We start from the raw sequence: 9,242 nt of genomic DNA on the forward strand, positions 1-9,242 counted from the left end.
AGTGCGGAATTATATTACTTGTTAGGGGCTGAATTTTATGTCCCCAAAAATTCATATGCTGAAGCCCTAACCCCAAATGTGATTGTATTTGGAGAGAGGGCTTTTAAGGAGGTAATTAAGGTTAAACGAGGTCATATGGGTGGGGCTCTAATCCGACAGGATTGGTGTTCTTATAAGAAGAGGAAGAGACACGGGGGATGGGCACACATAGAGGAAAGACCACCTGAGGACACAGGAGCTGGTGGGCGTCTGCATGCTAGGGAGAGAGGCCTCAGGAGAAACCAACCCTGTGGACACCTTGATGTCAGACCTCCAGCCTCCAGAACCATGAGAGAGAAATTTCCATTGTTTACAAGCTCCCCGGTTGATGTATTTTGTAGGGCAGCTCTAGAAAAGTAACACATTACCCAAAGACAGGTGTTGGCCCTCATTTTTGCTTTTGGGAGAGTGATTCTCACGATTTAGGCAGACAGAGAAGTTTCCTTTTAAACCTAGTGCCTGGAACAGAGTAAGTGCACTGAAAGTGGTAATTTTCAGTTTTGTTATTGTCCCTGCTGCTATCGTTTCTGTTGCCGCTGGTTGTCACACTGTTGCTGTTGTGTTCATTGTTGAGAGGACGGGTGGCTCAGACCCTCTATGGCCCCAGAAGGTTCAGAGACCCTCAAGAAAAAGGCAAAAGTAACTATTTGTTCTCCACACACAGATTTTTTTAAACTTAGAATTCCATTGATAAAATTGAAGATGATTTGGTTGAATTCAAAGTCGAGGCTGAAAATAATTAAAATGGGAAAGCATTAAAAAAATGGTGAAGGCAAGATTGAAATTGTGGGAAAAGGTGAGAAAGAAAGCCGATAAAGCCAATAGTAATGGAGCAAATAAGGAATAAAATCACTTTAGGTAAATAATTGATAAACTTTATCCTGCTATATATTTATCATATCACTGTAACAAAATACTTTCCATATAAGCTTTTTTTTTTTTTCTAGGCAAAGAAAACTCCTTTCTTTCAGTGTAGTAAAGTACTGTTGGCCTTCTGAGTCACTGGGTTACGTGGACTTCTGCTGTCTGCCTCAAAATCTTGCCAACGTTTTTATATTGTTCTATGGGAAAATCGTTTTGCATTCTAAATAAAATTCCAAGTGAATTTTGGATTACAACATGTCTTTAAATTAGGCCAGCCGTTTTCTAGTTTGGAAAGGAGGCCGTGGTTCCTGCCAACACCCAGATTGGTATATCACATCCCATAGGGAGAAAAAATAAACTGTCACATCACAACAGAGTAGAAATTCATTCCCTGCCTTGTAAATGTGTTCTAGGCATGGAAGGCTAACTTCACCCCTGTTAAATCCGACTTTATTTGTGAACTTTCCTCTTTAATTTTTGTGTATTCCAAAGTTTCTGCAACAACGTATTTCATTTTTTGCAATCAGAGAAACAATATAACAAATACCTTTTTCAAAAAGAGAAACACTCTGGAGTTTCCTTTCAAGAGATTTTTTAAAAAATCATTGAAGCTGAAAAAACTCCATTTGATTCTAAGATTTCTTTTTCTTTTCTTTTCTTTTTTTTTTTGAGGAAGATTAGCCCTGAGCTAACATCTACTGCCAATCCTCCTCCTCTTGCTGAGGAAGACCAGCCCTGAGCTCACATCCGTGCCCATCTACCTCCACTTCACATGTGGGACACCTACCACAGCATGGCCCGCCAAGCTGTGCCATGTCCACACCCGGGATCCGAACCAGTGAACCCTGAGCCACCGAAGCGGAACTGTGCGCACTTAACTGCTGCGCCACCAGGCCAGCCCCAGAAGATTTCATTTGATCCTGCTTTTCTGGAGCAATGCCACCAACTTCATTTGTAATGTGCTGCCTTTGTCTTTGGGTGGAAAATGGTGGAAGAACAGAGGAGCAGGTGTCCTTTATATGCACATAACCTCATAAACTTCAATTGATTCGTTGCCACCTGTTATCAAACGACACCTGCATAACAGACTGCAGATAACAAAAGAGGCATTCAGGGGCAGACAACTACGGTTATGCAATTGAAAGTCAAGGTTGCATCTTTGAGTCCACCTAGATAGTTGTGGGCATTTCCTTTTTTTTCCTCAATAGTAAATACATTCATATGGTTCATAAATTTAAAAATATGAAATGGTTTACAGTGAAAACTTTTTTGGGTCCCTTGACTGTGCAGTTTTCATCTCCCAGCCCTTACCGGTCACTAATTAGTTTGATCAGTTTCAGGACTATTCTTCCAGAATTTCTTCAGGCAAATACAAGTGTCTACGACCTCATGTATGTTTAAGCTGGGGATCATTTAAAGAACAACATACCTAGTGGGAATGATCTTCTGCCGTTTTTCCTTTTTTGATGTAAGAAAAAAATATTATAGTGAACCTTTGCATGATTTTAATTTTCTAGCAATAGTAGAGATAGCCTGGCCTACTAACCAGTGCTGGGCTAGGCGTCAATAGATGTGCAATTAATTTAAAATATAACTCTGAACTCTCGTTCTTTGTGCTTCAGCTGAGAAGGAGAATATGCACCCGTGAGTGTGAAGGTAAAATGGGGACATGCAAGTGTCAGTGCTCTGAAAAGTGTAGGCTCGCAGGCAAAAAGAAGGCATGAATGATGCCCTTCATGAGGACCAGGGCATCTTCCAACTTTCCTTTGATGATAAATGAACAGCCTTAAATTGTGGCTTGAAACGATTACACTAGATTTGCAAAGCAAGACACTGCTATCAGCTATAATCTTTAAAATGAACTCATCAACTCAACGTTTTTTTATTGCTTGCAAATGTCACTATCGTTAGCCAAAGTTTATTAAAGCTCGGTAATGTGCTTTCTACCATGCAGGGGGAGATGACTGAGTTGGGAGAGATCCCTGGACATCTAGAATGTCTAAAGAGGCAGCTGGTCACCAGCCACAGAGGAGGTCTATGAGAAATTGCTAAGGAAGCGATGGAGGTCTGCCCTTTTTCTCTCAATATGCCTGAGGACACTAGTTTAACTGACAGGATTTCACAGCTTTGCCTTGCACAAATCAATATTAATTTATAGGTTACATTTTAAAAGCCTTGTCCGAGTTTTTGATCAATCTAGTCTATGAAAAGCATTTGCCTTATTTGTTTTATTATGTATCTATCTTTATCATATATAATACATATATTATGTTATACATATATATTTTCTGAACATTTAAAACTAAATTGCAGACATCAGGCCCTTTAATCCTAAAAGATGGTATTTTTATTTCCTAACAACTAGGATATACATGTACATGATCAAAGTACAACTGCCAAAATAAAAAAATTTAACATTGAAACGATACCATTATCTTACTTTTTAAAAGATATCTTGATTATCTTTATTTATTTTTTTAAAGATTGGCACCTGAGCTAACAACTGTTGCCAATCTTCTTTTTCTTCTTCTTCTTCTTCTCCCCAAAGCTCCCCAGTACCTAGTTGTATATTTTAGATGTGAGTCCCTCTGGTTGTGCTATGTGGGACGCTGCCTCAGCGTGGCCCGTGGAGCGGTGCAGTGTCCGCGCCCAGGATTCGAACCTGCAAAACCCTGGGCCACCGAAGCGGAGTGTGCAAACTTAACCACTCGGCTACAGGGCTGGCCCCCTTGATTATCTTTAAATAAACGTTATCTTGATAAAAATTAAATGTTAAACATTATCTTAGATAAACGTTATCTTGATCTTATTTAAATTTCACCAACTGTCTCAAAAATGTTCTCTATGCGATTTTTATTTTTCTAGTATGGAATTCAATCTAGGGTTGCTCAGTGCATTTAGTTTTCCTGTCTCTTTAGTTTTCTTTAAAATGGAAGCATTCCTCAGCTTTCATTTGTCTTTCATGATTTCAGCATTTTTGAAAAATGCAATTATTTTGTAGAATGTCTCTCAATTCGTGTCTGTCTAATGTTTCTTCAGGACTAAGTTCAGATTGTGCAATAATGAGAGAGAATACAATGTATAAGTGCTGTTGTATTCTTCTTAGTCGTTCTAATTTTAGTCTTTCTGGTGCATGTATGCGGTTTCACATTGTAGTTTTAAGTGGCATTTCTCTTATGGCTAGTGAGGTTGTACACATTTTCACGTTTCTTAGCTATTTGGATAGCACCTTTCATAAAGTGCATCTTCCAATCTCTTGCCTATTTTTTCCTTTATTGTCTCTTTCTTGAATTATAGAAGTTCTGTGTATATTCCAAATACAAGCTCTTCTTGTTACACGTGTTACAAGTATTTTCTTCCACTTTGTGGTTTGCATTTCACTCTCTTAAGGAAATGTATGAATCTTTTTCTTTTCTTTTTTTTTTGGAGGAAGATTAGCCCTGAGCTAACTACTGCCAGTCCTCCTCTTTTTGCTGAGGAAGCCTGGCCCTGAGCTAACATTCATACCCATCTTCCTCTACTTTATATGTGGGACGCCTACCATAGCATGGCTTGCCAAGCAGTGCCATGTCCACTCCCGGGATCCGAACCGGCGACCCCCGGGCCGCTGAGAAGCAGAACATGCAAACTTAACTGCTGTGCCACTGGGCCGGCCCCAATCTTTTTCGTTATGTTTAAGGCATTATGTGTCCTGCTTAAGAAATATTCCCCTGTTATCTATATTATCCTCTACAAACTCCATTGCCTTGCACAATCTGTGATCAGCCTGCTATGAACTTCAGCATATGGTGTGAGGTAAGGTGAGGTTTCATTTTCTTTACACGAATCTCCAGTTGCCCAGCGCTGTTGATTGAAAAGACCATCCTCCACTGCTCTGATGTGCCCTGCTTGTCATAAATCAAACGTCCATATATGCCTACTTCTGGAGTCTCCAGTCTCTTCTATTGGTCTCACTGTCTATTGTTGCACCAACATTACACCACCTAATTACCGTAGTTTCATAGTAAGTCTTGATAGTTAGTAAAGTATGTCTTCCCACTTTATTCTTCAATAATACCTTGGCTATTGTTGGTCCTTTGCATTTCTATGTAAAATTTAGAATTAGTTTAAGTTCCACAAAATAAAAGAAAGAAAAAAATTTGTTGGAGTTTTGATCAGAATTGCATTGAATCCTTGGATCATTGGAGAGAAGTGACATTTTTACAGTATTTATTATACCAATCTATAAACGTGATTTATCTGTCCATATAATTAGATCTTTGTGTGTGTAGGTGTGTATTGCTCTCAATAATGTATTCCAGTTTTCTGTGTAAAGAGAACATCACTTGCTAATTTGCACATCAATTTGTTAATTGTATTCCTACATATTGATTTTTATGTTATTTAATGTAGGGATGCAATTAACTTTTTAAATAGACATCGTATGCAACAAACTTGCTTAACTCACTTATTCTGAATATCTATTTGTGTATTCCTTTGGCATTTTGTATGCTCATATTCATATAATCTTCAAATAGTGTCAGCATTTCTTCTTTTCTAAAATGTTTTTCATATTTTCCTATTCTTTGTGCCCTGACGAGGACCTCCAGTACACTGCCAAATAGAATTGGTCATAACGGGTATCCTTGCGGCAGTCAGGGAGATGTGCCTCTCAGATCTCCTTTCAAAAAAGAACCTGATTTGGGGAGAGTAGCTCACAGCTTCTAACTGCAGGTGCCTTCGGGACCTCCGTCAGCTTTTGAGCTGAGGCCGTGCACTGCCAGGGCAGCCTCCAGCCCACAAACGAGCATGGCAGTGGTGCAAGGACTCACCGTATCTGGCCAGCCTGGGACTGCTCTCTGGGAAATCTTTGGGCCACATCTCCTCATTGGGCTGGTCTAGGTACTCTCAGAGCTGCGCTGCGGTCTGAGGCTTTTCCCACCTCACATTCTTTCCCTCCCTCTCCCTTCACAGGTCTCAGGTCCTCAGTGAGACCTGAGGATGTATCTGCCCAAGGCTGCTCCCTCTCTTGATCTTTCCTAAGTGTTGCCTCTCATAAATATATTGCACTTCCACATTCATCCTGGCATCTGCTTCTCAGAGATTAGCCAACACACTTGCCTTATTCCTAAAATCAAAAAAAAAAGAAAGATTTTCAACACTTAACTATTTCTTTTCTTTTTTTTTTTGAGGAAGATTAGCCCTGAGCTAACTACTGCCAGTCCTCCTCTTTTTGCTGAGGAAGACTGGCCCTAAGCTAACATCCGTGCCCATCTTCCTCTACTTTATATGTGGGACACCTGCCACAGCATGGCTTCCCATGCGGCACCAGGTCTGCACCTGGGATCCAGGCCGGTGAATCTGGGGCAGCCGAAGCAGAACATGCGCACTTAACCACTGTGCCACTGGGCCGGCCCTAATACTCAACTGTTAATTATGGTGTTTACTATAGGCTTTTTGTGGATGCCCATGGTTGGATTAAGAAGGGTTCTTTCTCTTCCTGGATTACTAAAAGTTTTCTTTGTCTTAACCATAAATGGAATCTGAATTTAATCAATTTTTTCTGTACCTGTTGAGGTGATTTTGTAACTTTTCTCCTCTGTTCAGTTAATATGGAGAATTACAATGGTTGTGTTTTTTTTTTTTTGGTGCGGAAGATTGGCTGTGAGCTAACATCTGTTGCTAATCTTCCTCTTTTTGCTTGAGGAAGATTGTCACAGAGCTAATCTCTGTGCCAATCTTCCTCTATGATTTTTTTTTATGTGGGATGCCACCACAGCATGGCTTGATGAACAGTGCTAGGCCTGTGCTAGGGATCTGAACATGCAAACCCCAGGCCACTGAAGCAGAGCACACAAACATAACCACTATGCCACTAGGCCAGCCCCTACAATGGTTGATTTTGGAATGTAAATACATCATGTTTTCCTGGGGGAGAAAACGAACTGGATCATTATGTATATTGATCCCTTTGCATATGGCTGGATTCTGTTTGTAAATATTTTGTACAGGATTTTTACATCTAATGTTCATGAGTGAGATTAGCCTGGAATTATCCTTTCTCATAATGTCTTGTCAAATGTTGGTATCATATTTATACCAGGCTCAGAAAATGAGGTGGGGAGTGAGTTTTTTCCAGCATAAATAATTTCTCATAAACTCTCTAGTATCATACACTAGTGGGGCTTGACAATTCCCTCAGGAGGATTCTGGGATGGGGGCCAGGAGGTAGGGAGTGTAATGAGAGCAGGGCATGTGAAGACATTGCCGAGGAGCAGACGTCACGCCATAGCCTGCTGGGACCAGCCTTGGTCAGTTGAGCTACTTTGGGCAGGAAGGAGCTGGGCCAGGCCAAGAAACCTCAGATCCCTTGGCCAGCCCACCCCAGGTTTCTGGCCCTTCCTCCTGCTTCCTCATTCATTGTCCTGTGGGGTGAGGCAGGTCTGTGGAGGCAAGAAGCTCTCCAGCTGCCAGGCTTGGGGGTGCCACCAACTGAGCATGGGGTCCCTACCCTAGTCTTTGGCTGGGGAAGGCCTCCAAGGACTTGTGTCTTCACTGTAGTATCTTTAGACAGGTTGGGATGAGGGATGAGGCTTTGCCCTTGGGGGGCTGCCCTCCCCCTGTGGCATCCAGGAACTGCTGCATGGAACAGGAGGTGCCAAACAGCGCATGGCCTGGGGCCTGCATGCTGAGGAGGGTGGGCCCGGTGAAGAGCTTCCTTCATGGTGCCCTTGGTCCCTAGCAGTGCAGATTGTAGGGAAGGGGGTGTGTGTCGTAGAGGGTCGCTTTCTCCGTCAGATAAGCAACGAAATCTTGTAGGTTCACCTTGTACAGGCCACATTGACCTTCTTGGCAGGCTTATGGGAGAGGGAGAGTTGGTACCTAGTCCCCTGTGTCAAGACAAGCGTGTGGTTGGCACCCTCTCAAAGACTTCCCCTGGGCTCCAGATGTTCTCTCCCCCACAGGTGGGACCTCACCTGCTCTGACGGGGACTTCCATTTCTGTTCCCTCTAGAGGACTGTGAGCGCTGTCTTGTCTGCCAGGGTTTGGAAATACTCTTCCGTCTTTAAAGCAGTGCCATCTTCTTCCAGTACCAGGAAGAAGGGCTCTTCTGCCAGCATCAGCTTGTCGCAGATCTTGTGGAAGAGGTCCTCAAGACTGTGTGCAGCCACTATGGAAAACAGTATGGAGATTCCTCAAAAAAACTAAAAATAGAAATACCGTATGACCTAGCTATCCCACTACTGGATATCTACCCAAACAACTTGAAATCAACAATCCAAAGTAACATATGTACCCCTATGTTCATTGCAACATTATTCACAAAGCCAAGACATGGAAACAATCCAAATGCCCGTGACTAATGGTTGGACAAAGAAGATGTGGTATATATATATATATACAATGGAATACTACTGAGCCATAAAAAAAGACAAAATCATCCCATTTGCAACAACATGGAAGGACCTGGAGGGTATTATGTTAAGTGAAATAAGCCAGACTGAGAAAGACAAACACCAGATGATTTCACTCATATGTGGAAGACAAACAAACACACAGACAAAGAAAACAGTTCAGCGGTTACCAGGGGAAGTGGGGAGAGGGGTGAGCACAGGGGGTGAAGGAGAGCACTTTTATGGTGATAGACAAGAAATAGTGTACAACAGAAATTTCACAATGATGTAAACTACTATGAACTCAACATAAAAAAACAAAACAGAGACGAGAAGGTGAGCTAAAGATTGGCAAGGGCATTAAAGAAAAACCTTTGAACAAGATTGATTTGCAAATGAGCATATGAAAGTATATACATTTAAATCATTTTTTACATCAAAATAGTAATCTTGGGAGGTCTGCAGTTAGGATAAACATGCTGGAAATCAGACTGTGTGAACTCTTACTGCAGGATGTCCCGGGCTCTTTACATATGCAAAGCAGAAGTCAGCTAAAACACCTTGCACTTTGAGATGCAAATGAAATTAGCTGGAGTCTGTTTCCCTTGGGGTGAGGGGAGGCTCGGGTACAGTATTCCCAGCCATCTCTAGCTGCACTCCGCAGCATGGCTTAATTGGGTCCTTGGATGGCCCCACCATGACTCCCCAGGTGATAAGGTACGTAAGCTTTGCAGTGAATTGGGGGTTGGAATATATTCTGCAGACAATGGACTAGGTTTCCATTTCCCTGCATTAGATATTTGCTGCAGTGCACTTCATTTTGGATAAACTTTTAAAGAACAGGATACATGCCCAGAAGTGGAATGCCTCACTAAAAGGTGTGAACATTTCTAAAGGCTTTGGACATATAGATCGCCAAATCCCTTTACAAAAAGGTGTAGCGACTGATACCGTCCCAGCAACGCA

At 41.8% G+C, this 9,242-nt stretch overlaps 1 pseudogene; it reads right to left on the reverse strand.

The window, feature by feature from the left end:
* Positions 1-7,434: 7,434 nt before the first annotated feature.
* Positions 7,435-8,042, reverse strand: LOC106842478 (lipid transferase CIDEC-like; annotated as a pseudogene).
* Between the last annotated feature and the right edge of the window lie 1,200 nt (positions 8,043-9,242).

This window comes from Equus asinus, chromosome 7 (genome assembly GCF_041296235.1).
Source record: "Equus asinus isolate D_3611 breed Donkey chromosome 7, EquAss-T2T_v2, whole genome shotgun sequence".
Lineage (NCBI taxonomy): Eukaryota > Metazoa > Chordata > Mammalia > Perissodactyla > Equidae > Equus > Equus asinus.